Source organism: Oryx dammah, unplaced genomic scaffold (assembly GCF_014754425.2).
Source record: "Oryx dammah isolate SB20612 unplaced genomic scaffold, SCBI_Odam_1.1 HiC_scaffold_11, whole genome shotgun sequence".
Lineage (NCBI taxonomy): Eukaryota > Metazoa > Chordata > Mammalia > Artiodactyla > Bovidae > Oryx > Oryx dammah.
The window spans coordinates 48,860,981-48,868,420 of record NW_024070195.1 but is presented as its reverse complement, the minus strand read 5'-3'; the positions used below and the strand labels follow the sequence as shown (position 1 = coordinate 48,868,420).

General features: G+C 36.7%; 1 pseudogene; it reads right to left on the bottom strand.

The window, feature by feature from the left end:
- Nucleotides 1–592: 592 nt before the first annotated feature.
- On the bottom strand, nt 593–1,821 carry LOC120869799 (annotated as a pseudogene).
- Between the last annotated feature and the right edge of the window lie 5,619 nt (nt 1,822–7,440).

Below are 7,440 nucleotides of genomic sequence, written 5' to 3'. Positions count from 1 at the left end.
ATGATGTGTCAAGCCCTGTGCTAGTAAAGTGCAGTGACAGAGTGGTTATCATCTGTTATTTTACAGAGCTAACAATCACAGATAAAATTTCAGACAATTTTCTACTGAACAGGAATATTTTATTATTGATAAAATGTTATGTGATTATTTCATTAAGATTCTACATAATATAGTTCATTTAGCAACACTTTATAACAAAATTTTATCTTCAAAATGCAGTACTCTTACCCTCAGGTCAAAAATATTTCACAAACTACTTCAATTACTTTTAAAAACCATCCTTGTTCCTCCATCATGGATTAAGTGATGTCAGCAGTAGTAGTTCTTGCCTGGAGAATCCCAGGGATGGTGGAGCCTGGTGGGCTGCTGTCTATGGGGTCACACAGAGTAGGACACAACTGAAGTGACTTAGCAGCAGCAGCAGCAGCAGCAGTAGTAGACTGAATATATCCTAACTAGTCTCTACTTTCAAATTTCTCACAGGCACTCTCCTTTGAAACTTTTCTGCACATTTTAATTAAAAAATATAGGTAATTTAATCTCATTAAAAAAATTGAGCACTTCTTCCCTATATATATGTTCATAGAGATAATCAGACCTTTTGAAGGATTACACACCAGTTCCCCTGATTATACTAACTTTACAGTATGCTGATATTACTCAAAGTCTGGCAGGCAGCTTCCAATTCTCCCTCACAAAACACATGGTAATAATGATGAAACACAGGACCTGGGTCACAGGATCCTAATGGACCAAATGGCTCAACACGCTTGTCCTTACCAGGATTTTCCTTAAAGTGCCAGGGAACCAGTAAGTCTTGAGAATGAAAAGAAGTCCTGTTAGTATGAATAGGCAACTTGGAATTAGCAACATTCCTTGAATTACATCCTCTATCTTGAAAGTCATTTATGGAGGAGACAGAATGTGCTGAGTCTTGATTGCCTACAATAGGCAACTGCTTCACAAGCAACTCTGGCACTGATGTATCATTGCTGATTCCCTCTTTCATGCCTTGGCTAGTTCTGTTTTCTCTAAGATACTTGGACTTCTTATTATATTCTTGCTCCATAGTCCAAACATAGGTGAGTGCCTTCCCATCAGGTCTTAGGAGTCGAACAAGTTCTTGGAGAGCTGCCACTCTACACTCTGCTGTAGCAAAATGGTGAATAACAGCAATGGAAATGCAAGCATCACAAGATCCACTGTGGATTGGTACTGCCAAAGCATCACAGACAAAGCCCTGATATTGCCTCTCTCTATAACTCCTTACTGATGCCAAGATACTTTCCATTTCCACATCCAATATCAGCAACTAATGAACCACTTGGCAAAGCTTTCAAAAACTCGACTATATGTGGCCAAGGGGGGTGTCTCGTGCTGCTGAAGTGCCTAGCAATTTCTTCATAAACCTGATGGACATAATCTTGCTCCAGTTATAAGGCTTCTTTATCACTCCCTGGAAATGATACAGGAGTCTCCTTCATCTGCTATCACAGACCAAAGGGTAACTACAATTACAAGGTGTTTGTTTCACTTTCTAAATGTAAATGATGTCCGTGTTCCCCTCTTATTTAAAGTCAAGTCTTCAACATCACTGGTGATAACTCCACTTTTGTGACCCTGGGATGCTTGAACAGTATCAAATTTTCTGGGTGTGATTCCATGGGTCCAAAGGTATCTAGATTCCCTTGTCATCACCAGCAAACTCTGACAAGGCAGGATAACTGGCACTGTCATACCATCTGGATGCTTAAAATCCGTGACAATCTCTGATCCCAAACTGAGAGAAACGATCTCATCCTCAAATATAGTGGTAAACATATTTTAGAGAGAGATGAGCAGATTTTGAATACATAAACAAATATATGTAATTGTTAGGGGAAACCTTAGGAAGTGACTACTACTACTACTAAGTCAATTCAGTCGTGTCCGACTCTGTGCGACCTCACAGACAGCAGCCCACCAGGCTTCCCCGTCCCTGGGATTCTCCAGGCAAGAATACTGGAATGGGTTGCCATTTCCTTCTCCAATGCATGAAAGTGAAAAGTGAAAGTGAAGTCACTCAGTCATGTCAGACCCTCAGCGACCCCATGGACTGCAGCTTTCCAGGTTCCTCCATCCATGGGATTTTCCAGGCAACAGTACTGGAGTCGGGTGCCATTGCCTTCTCAGTAGAATATAAAAGAAAACTCAGGCAGGATGAGGGGATGAGTGGGCCCTTTGTTATGCTGCTGGTGGTTAATTGTGTGTAAACCTCTTGGGTGAAACAGTGTCCTAGGCAGAAAGAACAAGGTGGGCAGAGAAACATCAGGCTTGGCAGATTCAAGGAATTGTCAGAAGAATAAAGTGCCTGGAATAAGCAGCTGTAGGATATAGAATTGATTTAAAATATTGAAGTACAAAACTAATTGGTTGGGACTGGTCATCCATGATAAACAGACACGAGAAAGTATCTGCATTTACAAATGTTATTAAGAGTCTTATGTGTGGACTACCTGCACTGTTTATCACTAACTGAGGCATTTGCTGTTAAACCATTCAGTGTATCCTATTTCAGTCGTTTGAGTGGATTCTGCAAGAGACTCTGCAGGTTATGGACCCATAACCTAAAATCTGTAAAACATCAATTCTAATTTGTACTTCAGAGGATTTCTATGAGGAAAAATGGGGAAAATCAAACCAAATATGCAAATGTAGGGTACTTGGTAATCTACCTTTCTTTGGCAAACAATTTATAGTACTAGTTTTCTACCTACGATGATTTCATTATAAACAATCTTTGTTTGAGTACTTCTCACATCAATCTAATATCTAGCATTATTGAAAGATATATTGGTATTTAAATCCATTTTATTAAAAACCAGTTTCATAGTAAAAATGCTCTTTATAAAATGAAAGCTATTATTAAAGGGATTATCATGTACATTATTTGAGTTTATTTAATGATGTATTGAAACAGTTTTTTTTTAATGTATTATAGACAATCAATTCTTCATCAGTAAATCATGTCTTCATATAAAAGCTCTTGTCTGAGATACGATCCTGGATGTGGACTTCACATCAACACATTAAGACTTGGCATCCTTTCCTACTTATATTATTGGAGCATTCATCAGGATATACTGTAAACAAATGAAAGGTGGTCTACCAGTTTTGTGAAAAATATAAATAAAAGGGATACATTTAAAACAACAGAGTAGTCACCTTAGCTCTTCTCCTTCAATCTAGTTGACAGGAACATTAAACATTTACAATCTGGTCTTTAGGTGTACATAGTATGTTCACTTAAAATCTAAAGAAACCATTTAGTCCGACCGATATTTAATACAATGTGTGTTTTATTTCCATCTGAGAAATTTTGCAAGTCAGTTTCATGCAAGCATCCCAGAGTGAACACAATGTGCTAAGTTTCAGTGACTCTGGTTCTGAGGAAAGATTGTGACTTTATATTATTTCAGGCCATTTTTTTTCTAATTAACTTATGCTTCCAACTCAGCACTAGAGCTTGGTTATGGAACAAAGTGCAGTGTGTGTTTAAAACTTAAAAACTATCTCCAGTTTTTAAAACCATTTTGTTGAGTAGCATTTCATATATATCCACTAAACAGCTTATTTCTTGCCTGCAAAACTTACATAAAGATGATTCTAACTTTTTCTTTAAATTTGATAGTTGCCTTGATAACATTTCTATGTCTCTTAGAAGAAGCTTTGATAAATAAAGCTCGGTAATTTTTATAGATCCACTGACAATTATTTACCATCTGTAAATGTGCTATAACACTTAACAAAAACTGAAAAGTTTCTTAATGGCCAGGAGCATTCTTGTAAGGTTTCAGAGTAAATTTTAAGTTTGGAATGAAATCTCTTCTCTGAGATGCGCCATACAGATCTGGACACAATTTTCCAAGGTATTAGAATATTATGTCCTATTTGTTTGTCTCTACTTTTCCACCAATAATTTCCTCTGTGATGCATGATACATATTGGAGGACACACACACCATAACAGAGGATGACAACAAAAGGCACTCTGGACACTAATACAGCATCACACATTGCTCCACATATCCTAAATGCCAAGAGTAAAAGACCTTTATTTTCCAACTTTTTTTAATTTTCATGCACTTTCTTCTTCCCTAAATGCCTCACAAACTTTATCATAGGTGGGCTTTGTTTACCTACAAATTTGTGTTTATTGTTAAATAAGGTGACTTTTCAAAGTGAGAAAAGACCTGCATTGCTATTGTGCTACTTTGAAGCCTGTTGCTTAAAGTGTTCTGTTTAAAAACCAAAACACAGATAAATTGTGTGCTATAAGAGTAAAATCTTCCTGAGCCCTGTCTCCCTGTGGTATCCTATGAGCTCACTGTGGTTTGGATTAGATCCAGATTCTCGTTTCTGGCACCATGATTGATTCTCTGCTCCCTGGCACACAGCACATGCCCCTGACCCAAACATCAAATGTTTATCTGACCTTCTGCATCTGTGCTGTGACAGGCTTCACTTTGGGAATGTCTTCCAGCTAATTTGTATGCTAGGTGTTAACCAGATGTCTGATATTAGGAGAGAGGATGGCTCAAAGTTTACCTAGAGGTTGGATGCCTGTGATGACCATTTTTCTAAACTAAAAATTGAGACAAATTGGTTGACAAATATGAATAAACTTGTGGGCATAAAGGGAGATAATATTTTAAAATAGAACCATCCTGGAAAAAATCCAAAATGGGAAATTTAGACACACAAACATAACCAAGAACACACACACACAGACACACACACACACACATACATCCTTGGTTAAATGCATAGCCACTCCGTTCTTCTCAACAGAAATTAGCAATGATCAATCAATCTCTGATAAGGAATTATTGCTGATCATAAATTACCACTCATCAATGACAATTTTCAAAGTTTATTCTGTATGGAGCTATCTACACATTGTGTGAGACTTCCATTTCAGACTATTTAATTTGCACAGGATTTTTTTTATTCATCTCAAAAATGTAGTTAGATATTTTCCTATTAATCCAGTGAGTCTAATTATTTTAATTTTATATTTATATAAAACAGTTTACTAATTTTATAGTAAAGAAAAATCTGAAGCCTTTTACTATTGAGATCTCACATTTATTTTTTGAGGTCCAAGCACTCAAACTATATATAGGATTGTATTTGCTTCAACAGGAGAATAGAAAAAATATTATTTTGATCATGTAAGTATATAATGATTTTATGATATATTAAATATTAAAGAAATTATAAATTCTTGGCATCAGCCTGAAATATTTTCTGTAAACACACACACACACAACATATATACATATTTATTTATATCTACTTAAAAGCATAGATCAATTTTTTAAGAGTTATTATGCTGGTCTTATGGAGAAGGTAATCACACCCCACTCCAGTACTCTTGCCTGGAAAATCCCATGGATGGGGGAGCCTGGTGGGCTGCAGTCTATGAGGTCGCTAAGAGTCAGACACAACTGAGCGACTTCACTTTCACTTTTCACTTTCATGTATTGGAGAAGGAAATGGCAACCCAATCCAGTGTTCTTGCCTGGAGAATCCCAGGGACAGAAGTACCTGGTAGGAGGCGGTCTATGGGGTCGCACAGAGTCGGACACGACTGAAGCGACTTAGCAGCATACTGGTCTTAAGGAGTAAATATATCCAACTAGCTTAAAAAGCAATTGCTTCAGTCAAGGCAAGGATTTCACAGTATAACTGCCAGTAAAAGTATTTCAAATAATTTATGTTCAGTTTGCAGATTTCTTAAGGGTCCACACAGACAGCTGCAAGTTGTCTTGGAGAATCTATAATGAAGGTAACTCTTATGAGACTTTCTTCTATATGGAAAAAATAATACAGGCTTGACATTCATGCATGCAATGTATTTTTAAGATGACATTTACACAATTCTGTTCTTGCCAATAAAAATTAACAATCCAAAGAGGAAAGTTCTTCTATGGTACAATATAACTGAAAAGGCCTAATGCTCCAATTTATACACTTCAACTCATTCTTTAAACAAATTAGTACTATCCTAATGGAAATATTTTTAAATAATCCAATATGTACAGCACCAAAATATATATTTATCTAAGAAAATTTAGAAGATAAATGTGATTTTACAAAAGAAACAAAAAGATAAATATTATACATTGCTTCAGGTTTTATTAATGGTAAGAAATGAGCACACTGTATGCACGTTTGTATCCTGGGTCTGAACACAGACCCAAAGCTGTGCTTATATAACCATGTTGTCAACAACACACCTTGTGTAGCAGCATGGACTCTGGATTGCAAGATCAAATGGAAACAACTTGAAAAGCCAATGAGGGGGAAAGGAAAAGGAATAAGTTCAAGGAAAGGCTTATTCTCAAGGTCAAAACTTAACTCCGTCAGTTCACAAATTCAAGTATTTAAAAAATATTTTATTTTGGTACTTAATTTTAGAGTTCGAGCACCTATTCTGTCAGGCAGATAAAAAATAAATTAACATCTATTGTTCACGACCATCTCCTCTACCTGCCATTGGCTTCTGTGATGTAACTCTGTGGTCTGCCTCACACAGTGCCCAGGCTGGGTTTCCTGGTTCCTTCCATGTCACCCTGTACAGAGACTCCAGCAGCCAACATAGGGAGTGCAGATGCAAACAATTTTTGCTGCTCTTGAAACACTGGCTCTTTGTTTCAATTAGGTTAGATTCTTTTTTTTTTCTCTCTCTCTCTCTCTTTTTGATTTTTATTAGAGTGTATTTGTTTTGGAATGTTGTTAGTGTCTGCTGTACAGCAAAATGAATCAGCTATATGTAAACATACAACTCCTCTTTTTTGGACTTCCTTCCCATTTTAGATCACCACAGAGCATTAAGTAGAATTTACTATACATCTAATTCTGCTTTATTGACTAGGCTTTGACTCTGTGGATCACAACAAACTGTGGAAAATTCTTAAAGAGACAGGAATACCAGACTAGTTTACCTGCCTTCTGAGAAATCTGTATGCAGGTCAAGAAGTAACAGTTAGAACCAAACATGGAGCAGACTGGTTCCAAATTGGGAAAGGAGTACATCAAGGCTGTATATGGTCACCCTACTTATTTAGCTTAAATGCAGAGTACATCAGGTGAAATGCCAGGCTGGATGAAGCACAAGCTGGAATCAAGGTTGCTGGGAAAAATATCAATAACCTCAGATATGCAGATGACACCACCCTTATGGCAGAAAGTGAAGAGGAGCTAAAGAGCCTCTTGATGAAAGTGAAATAGAAGAGTGAAAAAACTGGCTTAATCACCATTGCAATGAAAAGAATAAAATACTTAGGAATATATCTATCTGAAGAAACAAAAGACCTATATATAGAAAACTATAAAACACTGGTGAAAAAATTGAAGAGGACATAAATAGATGGAGAAATATACTGTGTTCATGTAT